Source organism: Ursus americanus, chromosome 11 (assembly GCF_024610735.1).
Source record: "Ursus americanus isolate L20-20 chromosome 11, mUrsAme1.1.p, whole genome shotgun sequence".
NCBI lineage: Eukaryota > Metazoa > Chordata > Mammalia > Carnivora > Ursidae > Ursus > Ursus americanus.
The window spans coordinates 23,359,886-23,371,897 of NC_142137.1; the positions used below are offsets into that span (position 1 = coordinate 23,359,886).

Below are 12,012 nucleotides of genomic sequence, written 5' to 3' on the forward strand. Positions count from 1 at the left end.
GACCCACAAGGCTGAAACCCCTTGGTGGTGCACTGGAAACCCCCAGTGAGTGTGAAGTGAAATACTGAAGATTGTTTCCCTGCCTACAATGGTACTGCTGTGATAGGCTGACAACAAGGCTTGTACTGAAAACATTCAAGTCATTCTAACGTGGTCATTTCTTTAACTTTCAATCCTTCTACTTTCTTGTTTCACTTTTCTTCTCTGAGGTTAAAGAGACACTGGCATGGGGGCAGGGAACACAGAGGCCCATTCTGGGGCAACTATACTGATGAATCTCTATCTACGTACAGGCAGCATGATGATGTTATTGAAATATTAACTACGGTTTTGGAGGTTTTTTTCCTGGTATTTTCTTTTACATCTTCATCCCTGAGTCTTCTCATTTAGTCACCTCAGTTGGCTCACATCCACTGTTTAAAGAAGAGATGTAAGCACAAAATGCAGAGGAAAAGGATTCTACTTGGATATTGAGTTGCAGTAGTAGAGATCTTTAGGGGGGAAAGTGTGGATCCCTAGCACAGAAACAATTTGAGGTTAAGCCTTGAGAGGAAGAACAAGTTTTCCAGTATGCATGAAACTAGAAATGACATGTGAAGGGAAGTTGTGTAGCTAGTAAACCAGGGAACGAGAGGGCTGACTGAAGGGGGATGAAGAAACAAAACGTCAGGATAGCTGTGTATTGGACGCCATAATAAATTACCACAAACTGGGTGGCTTAAACAACAGAAATGTACTGTCTCACAGTTCTGGTGGCTAGAAGTCAGAAATCAGGATGTCAACAGGATTGGGTCCGTTTAAGGGCTCTGAGAGAGGACATGTTTTAGGCCTTTCTCCTTGGATTGTCAATGGCTGCCTTCTCTCTCTCATTTCATGGTCTTCCCTCTACATGATTTCTCTGTCCAAATTTCCCCTTTTTATAAGGTTACCAGTCATACTGGATTAGAGCCTACCCTAATGACCTCACTTGAACTTGATTACTTCTATGAGACATTATCTTTACAGATAGGGTAAAGACTTAAAGGTCACATTCTGAGGTACTGAGGTTTAGCACTTCAACATGTGATGGGGGGGGGGAGGCGTATGTGACACAATTCAATCCATAACAAGTTGGAATGTAAGACTTTTCATGAAAGGACCCTATGGATGTTTACTCACCACAATAGCACCCAGCTTCCCCCAGAAGCTTTCCATCACTAGAGCCCTGGAGCTACACGGAGCTGAGGGAGTCAATACACACCACTAGATTCCTTTCATTGACTCCCTGGGCCACAGGATCTGTCACTCTTATCATCGTCCGGTCACAATCTCTCTTTGTCTGGTGAGACAAGTTGTGCACCAGAAGGAATCACATCCATCTATGCCCTCACACTAGGGGCTGCCTCATCCAGCTTACCTCAGAGAGAATCCTCTTGCACCGATCCACCACAGATGCAGCCATTGGGTCGGCAGGGCTCTCATTATATAGCAGCACATGGTAGTGAGCTTGGAAAGTCCTTCTATCACTACCATTGTAGAACTACAGAGCACTAGCTAACAAGGCCATCAGCAGTGGGGCAGTGCTAAAAGCCATTCCTGGAATATGTGATATGCAAAAGAGAGATATTTTTATTACATTCATCTTCACCTTTAAGGGTTTTCTTTTTATGGTTTTATGCCTAGATTTAATACTTAGGGGGTTAAATAAAGTCTGAGAGTCTGTCTTCTAATTCCTAACTTGAATCCGTATTTTCAGTGCTCTTATTAAGTTAAATATGGTATGAAAACAGTACCAAACACAAGGGTGGAATTACCAAAAACATAGGTCTGCTTTCTAATTTTATAGAGAGAAATTGCATTAATCACACATCATATAAAATAATAAATGTCCTGTAATAACATGTAATAGCATATAATGACAAGTAATATTCAATGTTATGGTTTTCTCCATGATTTCTAAGGTCACGGCTAAAAAATTCAAAAGGAAGTTTGAGTGTAATTTGCTTCCTCTCTTTCAATAATATTATTAGACACACTTTGAACACAAATTTTGTGAGTTCTGCAAATTAAACCAAATTTAGCCCCTAGTTCAAACCAAGTTAATACAAGTCCTAAAGGGCAGGAAGTGAGTAAAGAAAGTATCTGAAATCAGTTGAATTTAAGAATCACTTCATGACTGCAGTGATGATTCTGATCAATTTCTACCTCGGAGGGAGCTTCAGTAGGCTCGTTAACTATTCTCAGAGGCATCGGTGCTGTTGTAACCAAAAAGACTCATAAAATGCTGGGCATCTTTAAATGGCATATTTAAGTACTAGAGAAACTATAATTATTGCCTTGTACTAAAGTAGCTATGCCACCATACCTCAATACAGATGAAAATATAAGAGAAGACTCAAAAAAATAAAATTTAAATTATTATGGAATTGTAGTGGTTTCCAAATTAAGATATATTTTCAAAATTTAGAATCTTCAATTTGGCAGATAAAGCCAAAGAGTTGATATGATTAAAGTCCCTAAAATTAAAAATGTGACCATTCTGGAAAATGGAACTTATGTTGTCCCTCAATACTGGCCACATCCAAAAGGAATGTCATTCCCAGTTACTAATATTATGTTGATTATAAGACACACTCTGAAAATATCTCTTGGTTCCCTAAATATATTCATTCTTTATTTTTATTTTTCCTTTGTACAATTCAAGATGGTGGTTGGGTAGAGTCATCCAATCCTGTATTTCCTACACAGCCAGGCCAGTTTCATTTTCCTGAGACGTAGCTATCTACCTTCTCATTTGCCAGTTTTTCTCTAGCTATCCTAGCACTCTATAACCCTAGAGTATTTCCTTTAAGGACGGAGAACTCCCCTTCGGTCACATAGAAATTTTCTCAAACTTTCTTCCCTCCCTTTGTACCCTTGTCTTGTATAAAATTAAATTCCTCCTTATTCATTCCACCTTCCTTCTTCCCTTCTTGACAAACTTCTTGAAATAATTGTTTATATAGATCACACCCACCAATTTCATTTCTATGACCTCATCCAGACCCTAATCCACTGCCAACTGCTTAATTTCTTTAATACTCCCTTGAAATGTTATGCATCAAGGTCATTAGTGAGCTAATTACCAACCTTAATACCTATATTCAGATCAGCCCCCTTCTTCTTGAAAGTCTATATGTAATGACTTCTTAAATAAGATTCCTGCCCGAATTTTCAGTTATATTTTTGACTGTTCCCTCATGTTCTATCCTGAATCCTCTTCTCTTCCCATTCTCTATATTCTTATAAATACCCATCTACATGCAATTTACTTTCAAATTTTTATGTCCTACTCCTGTCTTTCCAAGTTTAGAATTATATTTTTTTAATTATCTCATAGCATTTATTATACTGCATTGCAACTGTCTATTTACAGTCTGCAATGCTCAAGATACTCTAATTCCCTGAAAGCAGAAACCATGTCTTTCTTTCCCTCCCCCAACTTCTGGTTTTTCTTCCTTCACCATCATACATGTCTTCAGAGTAAGTCAGTCTGTGCAGGTAAGTCTTATGAGAAAAGAGACATCTGACCAAACCCTGGTAGTAAGTAATGGAATGAGGTTTACAGATATCTGAGGAAGACCATTTCAGGCAGAGGGAATAGCCAATGTGAAAGACCTAAGTAATGAGTGTGCCTGGTGTGTTCATAGAACACCACAGAAACCATAAAGCATGCAGGTGATAAAGTTAGAGAGTTAACAGGGGGCAAAGTTCTCATAGGGCTACACAAGGGCTTCAGATCTTTCTCTGAGTGAAAGTGGGAGCCACTAGGGGTTGTGAGGCATTGAAGTATCATAAGCTGATGTGTGTGTTTGTGTATGTGTGTTAAAATCACTCTGGTGCTACATCAAATATGCTCCATCAAGGGGCTACATCAAGACTGTAGGGGGACAAGAATGGCGGCAAGGAGATTCATTTGTAGGCCTTTGCAATAAAGAGTCTAGGCAAGAAATGATGGTGCTCTGACAGAGATAGTAGTAATGTCAGTGACATTAAATGAACAGATTTGGGTTATGTTTTGAAAATAGAGTTAATTGGATTTTTCTGACAGATAAAAAGAAAGGAGTCAAGGATGAGACAAAAGTGTTTGGTCAGAGAACTCTAAGGATGGAGTTTCCATTAACTGAGATGGTTTGAAAGAAAGGAATGTAATAATCAGATTGTTGCAAGATGGGTCACTATGGAGGCTAGATAAGGCTGTTTCGAGGGAGCAAGACTGGGGTCAGGTTGTGACAAATTATCAGGCTGTTGCTGTAGTCTAGGAAAGGATAATTAGAACCTGCCCCAAAGCAAGGAGAGCTGAGATCAGATGATAGAATAGATTCAAGAAATATTTGAGAGACAACATTTTCTATATGTATAGATAACTGTAGCAAAAGAGAGTCATGCTGAAAGATATAAGCTTGAAATTTTGATTTCAAAAAAATAAAAACAAATGTCTAGCTCAATAGAACTTGTAAATTCTGTCTGCATGAGGGTTCAGTGATACATATCCTTTTTTGTAATAATAGTTAAATGTTATGCTGGATTAGAACCATTTTGCTTGGTTGGTGTTTTTTTTTTCTTCTTTAAGAATTTCCAACATGTATTTGCTGAAAAATTATCCCCCAAGGAGGATGATAAAAGGAAATATTGTAATTAAAATGACAGCAATCATCACCAAATATTCATAAGAATCCACAGTATTTCAGAATAGTGAGTTATGATCTCCAGGGAGAATAATAAATGCATTTTACCTCTACTTTTTGAAGTAAACTGGGTGACGGGTATTAAGGAGGGCACGTGATAGGATGAGCACTGGGTGTTATACGCAACCGATGAATTACTGAACTCTACACCTGATACTAATGATGTACCGTATGGTGGCTGATTGAATTTAAATTAAAGAAAATCTTTTCATTCAAGTATAATATCCATAAAGATAAGTACATAAATCTTAAATATATATCTCAATGAATTTTTACAATGTGAACATATCCATGTAACCAGCACCCAGGTAAAGAAACAGAACATGACCAGCTCCCAAAACTTCCTCTTGTTCCCTTCTGGTCATTCTAACCCCCTAGGTAGTCAGTCTCCTGAGCTTTGTCAGTTTTCAAGCTTTCTGTAAATGAAATAATACAAATAGAACTCTTTGTATCTGCTGGGTATATACAGAGAGTAAAATTCCTAGGTTATAAGTTACGTGTCTATTCAACTTTGATCGATACTGTCAAACAATTTTCCAAAGTGTTTGTTACATTGCCTTTATTTCTTCTGTTTAAATGTTGAGAAAATTACTCTGTTCTAGAACAGATTTTGACCTTTTCAGGAAATAATTTAATCATACACCAAAAATTTTGTTATTGCAAGCTGTGTATCAGCGTAAATTACAAAAGATCTGACTACATAAGGAAACTATTTTAGAAATTTAGTTCACATAAGACATAGTAAGGAAAATCAAAAAGTTAAGGAAAAGATAAGCAGTAATAATGATAATAGCTAAGTTTGTTTTGAGCAGCTAATGGCTCCCCACATGAAGGAGACAAGAAGTTCCTACAGAAGAGGGATGCAGCTTCTTTCCCCCAAAAGCCCCAACATGGGTGACCTTGCGTTTCACTGGGCCAAAGTCTAGCCATTCTGAAGGCTGGAGTGGGGTCAAGTTAGCAACTGGCATAGCTGTTATGTTTTATATGCTGTTTACTGCCATATCCTCAGCTCTCAACACAATATCCGGCACAGAGTAGGTGCTGAATATATATTTGTCAAATGAATACATAAATGAATTATTAATAGAAGTAACCGCTGGGAAAAACATCTGATTGGGAAAGATGAGTCTGAAGATTTATGCTGCTGACCTAATCACACCATAAAACTGTATGCTGCCTCTTTGTTCTTTAGTTACATGTGTGACCTGGAATCAGCTAGGTCATCCTGCCCTTCAGGCTTCAAATAAGTTGGCTCAAACCACCATCACCTATGTCCTGGGAAAGCCAATGTTTACACAAATCCCTCCTGAGAATCTTGGAGGAATTTCCATTTTTGTTCATCACTGATGGTTTCATACTCTCAAATCCATTCAATTAGTTTATCGTGTGAATCATCTTGCCATATTCTGTATGCTCTCCTTGTCCCATAGTGTGTGGTCATATACTGGACACCAACCAGATTCCTTTTTATCTTCAAAGTACCACCAATGCAGTACAGTATGTGCAGCAAATTTTAAATAAGGCTTGGGGTAGAGGAACCACAGAGAAGTTGAAATTGAATAGCAGACCTCCTTGTTTTAAAATGTCTCAGACATACTGACACCAGGAATCCCACTAGTCACTATTTTTCAATAGATACTTTTCTCCAGGAGCTCCAACCTTCTGACTAATTCCTCAGTCTTCCTTTCCTTGACCCATCTCCTTCCCATCTCTTCTTTCAAATACCTTTTAACTTTATATGCGAAAAGTTTTATTTTTCTGGATTGATCTATTCTAAACTTCTGTGCCACCCACCTTCCGTTCTTTCCACCCTAGCATCTATCTGTCATACAATAGCTAGAGCAATCTTCTTCACATGGAAACCTCCTGCTCCAAACTCCCCAATAGCATCCCTCTCACTTGAATGAAAACACAGACTCCTTGCCAGCACTACCAAATCTTACATGTTCTGGCCCCTGTCGCATCTCACACTTCATTGTCTTCTACTCTCCTTCTTCCTCACGAGGCTCCACCTGCCCTGGTTTGCTTGTTATTCCTTAAGCACATTAAGTTCATTCTGCTCTAGGGCTGTTATCCTTGATGTTTCCTTCTGCTTAGATCTTTACCGTTCTGCCTCTCTTCCATCATCCAGGGATGAGTTGGCTCATATAAAGTAACAATCTCCTGTCCCCATTTTCTCTATAGCTCTTACCACCCAACCATCTTTTAGATTAATTTGTATGTATATACGTATGTATGTGTGTATATCTCCCCAACCAGAACCAGTGTGCCACGAGGGTAGAGAATTTCTTGCCTTTTTTACTTGTGTATCTCAGAACCTAAAAATGTACATGTAAATATTCCCTATATTTTGCTGAATGAAGGAATGAATAAGGGAAAGAATACTTTGTCACTTTCTCCTTACTGAACTTATACTTTGGACTTCAACTTCTACATCTGAAGACATCAATTAATATGATTAGCTAACAACAACAACAATAAAAATACAAAGAGCAAAGGTGGAAACATTATGCTTCCCGACTTTAGACTACATTACAAAGCTGTAATCATCAAGACAGTATGGTACTGGCACAAAAACAGACACATAGATCAATAGAACAGAAGAGAGAGGCCAGAAATAAACCCACGCTTATACTGTCAATTTATGCAAAGGAGGCAAGAATATACAATGATGAAAAGACAGTCTCTTCAATAAATGATGTTGGGAAAACTGGACAGCCACATGCAAAAGAATGAAACTGGACAACTGTCTTACACCAAACACAAAACTTAACTCAATCCGGATTAAAGACTTGAACAGAAGACCTCCAACCAGAAAACTTCAAGAGGAAAACATAGGCAGTAAGCTCCTTGACGTAGGTCTTGGTAATGATTGTTTGGATTTGACACCAAAAGCAAAGACAACAAAAGCAAAAATAAATATGTGGAACTACCTCAAACTAAAAGTCTTCTGCACATCAAAGGAAACTATCAACAAAATGAAAAGGCAACCTACTGAATGGGAGAAAATATTTGCAAATCATATATCTGATAAAGAGTATTTAAAGTATATAAGGAACTCATATAACTCAATAGTAAAACAAACAAACACAAACAAAAAACTGATTAAAAAATGGGCAGAGGATCTGAATAGATATTTTTCAAAGAAGACATACAGGTGGTCAACAGCAGGTACGTGAAAAGGTGCTCGTCATCACTAATCATCAGGGAAATGCAAATCAAAACCACAATGAGACATCATCTCATACATTAGAGTAGCTATTATCAAAAAGGAAGAGGGGTGCCTGGGTGGGTCAGTCGGTTAAGCGTCTGCCAGGTCATGATCTCAAGGCCCTGGGATCGAGCCTCGCATCAGGCTCCCTGCTTGGTGGGGAGTTTGCTTCTCCCTCTCCCTAACCCCCCTGCCCCCGACTTGTGTTCTCTCTCTCTTTCTCTGTCTCAAATAAAAAACTAATTTTTTTTTAAGGTAAGAAATAAGAAGTGTTAATGAGGATGTGGAGAAAAGGAAACCCATGTGCACTGTTGGTGGCAATGTAAATTGGTGCAGCTACTATGGAAAACAGCATGGCATTTCCTCAAAAAATTAAAAATAAAACTACCATATGATCCAGCAATTCCACTTGTGGGTATTTATCCAAAGGAAATGAAATCACTAACTTATATGGAAGCAACTTAAGTGTCTATCAATAGATGGATTAAAAAACATGTGAGATATATATATATATATATATATATATATATATATACACACATATATATATACACACACATACACATATATATATTTTATATATATATGAACATGTGGTATTATATATATATATACATATATATATATGTATATATATATATATATATTTGCAAAGAAATATTATCAGCCATTAAGAAAAGAAGAAATCTTGTCCTTTCTGACAACGTGCATGAACACTAAGGGCATTACAGTAAGGCAGACAAAGACAAATATCATGTAATCTCATTTATATGTGGAATCTAAAAACAAAACAGTGATTGCAGGTAAGATAAAAAAGCAAGACCCAATTATATGCCATCTATAAGACACAAAAATATTAAGATATAGATAATATTAAATTTAATGGGTGGGAAAGGATACACATAAAAATACTAATCAAACCGAAACTGGACTTTCCATGCTACCCAGACAGAGGTACATATAACATTGTTCCGCATCCTTGTTGTAACTTAAAGGGAAACCTTCACAATGTCTGGAGCCCTTGATGTCCTAGAAATGAGGGAGGACAATGTCCTAAAATTCTTTGCAGCAGGAACCCATTTATGTGGTGCCAACCTTGACTTCCAAATGGAACAGGACCTCTAAAAAAAAAGTGAGAGTATCCAGCTCATAAATCTGAAGAGAACCTGGGAGAAGCTTCTGATGGCAGCTTGTGCCAGTATTGCCACTGAAAACCCAGCTGATGTCAGTGTCATATCATCTAGGAATACTGGCCAGTGAGCTGTGCTCAAGTTTGCTGCTGCTCCTGGAGCCACTCCTATTGCTGGTCGCTTCACTCCTGGAACCTTCATTAACCCAGATCCAGGCAGCCTTCTGGGAGCCAAGACTACTGGTGGTTACTGATCCCGAGGCAGACCACCAGCCTCTCAGAGCTATCTTATGTTAACCTGCCTACCATCGCTCTGGGTAACACAGACTCTCCTTTGTGCTATGTGGACATCGCCATCCCTTGTAGCAACGAGGGAGCTCACCACTCAGTGGGCCTGATATGGTGGATGCTGGCCCAGGAAGTTCTGTGCACGTGTGTCACCATTTCCCTTGAACACCCATGGGAGGTCATGGCTGATGTCTACTTCTACAAAGATCCTGAAGCGATTACAAAGTAAGAGCAGGTCAATGCTGAAAAGGCTATGACCAAGGAGTTTCAAAGTCAATGGACAGCCCTAGCTCCTGAGTTCACCGCTACTCAGCCTGAAGTCACAGACTGGTCTGAAGGCATGCAAGGTGCCCTCTGTGCTTATTCGCAGTTCCCTGCTGAAGACTGGAGCGCTCAGCCTGCCACTGAAGACTGGTTCACAGCTCCCACTGCTCAGGCCAATGAATGGGTAGGAACAACCACTGAATGTTCTTAAGCTGCTCTTCCACAAAGGCAAACAAAATGGAGAGAATTGACAGAAAGTGAACAGTTTCAAAAAAGAAGGAAGGAAGGAAGGAAGGAAGGAAGGAAGGAAGGAAGGAAGGAAAGAAGGAAGGAAGGAAGGAAGGAAGGAAGGAAGGAAGGAAGGAAGGAAGGAAGGAAAAGAAAGAAAGAAGGAAGGGAGGGAGGAAGAAAGAAAGATAGAATGACTATATTAATACCCTAAAAAGATAGATTTTAGAGCAAGGAATAATACCAGGGATGAAGAAGGTAATTTCACAATGAGAGGTAAATCTATCAAGTAAATCTAACAATACTAAATGTATATGCACTTAATAACACAGCTTCAAAATACTAAATACTAAAACAATATAATACATATGAAACAATACTGATATAACTGAGGGGAGCAATTTTGAAAATCCACAATTATAGTTGGAGAGTTCAACAGCTCTGTTTCAATAGTTGAGAAAACACGTATACAGAAAACAACAAAAATATAAAAGATGTGGGTAACTACTGAAATTTTTACCTAATTGATATTTATAAAACACTCTACCTAACAGCAGCAGGATACATATTCTTTTCAAGCGCTCATGGAATATTTACCAGGAAAGGACATATTCTGAGTCAGAAAATAAGTCTCATAACTTTAAATCAATTAAAATCATAAAAAGTTTGTTCTTTGACCACAATGATATTATATCTGAATGTAATAATAGATAACTCTATGGAAAATCTACAAATACTTGGAAATCAATCAGTATACTTCAAACAAACCACGGGTCAAAGAAGAATTCATGAATGAAATAGGAAAATATCTTGAGGTTAAATAAAAGCAAAAACCACAATATGTCAAAAGTTGTGGGATGCAACTAACAGTGCTTAAAAGTTAATTTAAAGCATTAGCTACTTATATTAGAAAAGAACAAAGATTTCAAACAGAGGATCTAAGTGTCTACATTAAGAAACTAGAAAAAGAGGAGTAAATAAAGCACCATAGTAAACAAAAGAAGAAAATTAAGGACCAGAGCAAATACCAAAGATATAAAGAAAACAGCAAAACAGTAGAGAAAATCAATAAAAACAAAACCTGATTCTTTGAAAGTATTAATAAAATTGATAAAACTCTTGCCCAGGTGTTGGTAAACTATGGCCAATGGACCAAGTCTAGTCTGTAACCTGATTTTGTATACTCTGCAAGCTACAAATACTTTTTACATTTTTAAAAGATATTCAAGAAGAGGTAGAGGGTGGCAATGAGAAGAAAGAAAAAGCCTAAAATAGTTATGACTTGACATCTTAGAGAAAAAAGTTTACCAGTCTCTGATCTAGCCAGACAGACATATTATTACAGATCCCACTGACATTAAATAGATAATTGGGAATATTATGAACATCTTCTTCCAATAAGCTCAACAATTTAGAATTAGTATTATTTCTTCCTTAAATGTTTAGTAGAATTAACTATTGAAGCTGGACATAAAGTTCTCGTCATGGGAAGATTTTTCTTTCTTTCTTTTTTTTTTTAAAGATTTTATTTATTTATTTGACAGAGAGAGACAGCAAGAGAGGGAACACAAGCAGGGGGAGTGGGAGAGGAAGAAGCAGGCTCCTAGTGGAGGAGCCTGTTGTGGGGCTTGATCTCAGAGCACTGGGATCATGCTCTGAGCTGAAGGCAGATGCTTAACGACTGCACCACCCAGGCACCCCAATTTTTCTTTAAACTACAAATTCGATGTCTTTAATAGATATTCTGATTTTAAATTTATTTGAAAAATTTTTTGAAAGACATGAACTATTGAGGCTCACTCAAAAAAAAGGGGGGGGGAGGAAATAAATTATTTGAACATCTGTTAATTCTACTAAACATTTAAGGAAGAAATAACACTAATACTACATAAACTCCTAGAAAATAGAAGAGTATGGAATTCCTTTCAACTCATCTCTAAGATCAGGATTACCCTGATCCAATACTAAAGATATTATAAGAAAAAATTAATATAATAATATAAGAATATTAAGATAATGTACCAAGTCTAAGTGTTAGTCATTTTAAGAATTCAAGGATTGTTTAATGTTGAAGACTCAGTTATTGTAAATTCAGTGAATTAACAAACTATAATGAAGGATCACTAGAGGGGGGATATGGTCAGTTGCTTGATGGGCATGAAGTTACAGTTATACAGAAGGAGGAA

General features: G+C 37.5%; 1 pseudogene; it reads left to right on the forward strand.

Moving 5' to 3' along the window:
• The first annotated feature begins 8,925 nt into the window (after nt 1–8,925).
• LOC123798593 (small ribosomal subunit protein uS2 pseudogene) lies at nt 8,926–9,809 on the forward strand (annotated as a pseudogene).
• The last annotated feature ends 2,203 nt before the right edge of the window (nt 9,810–12,012 follow it).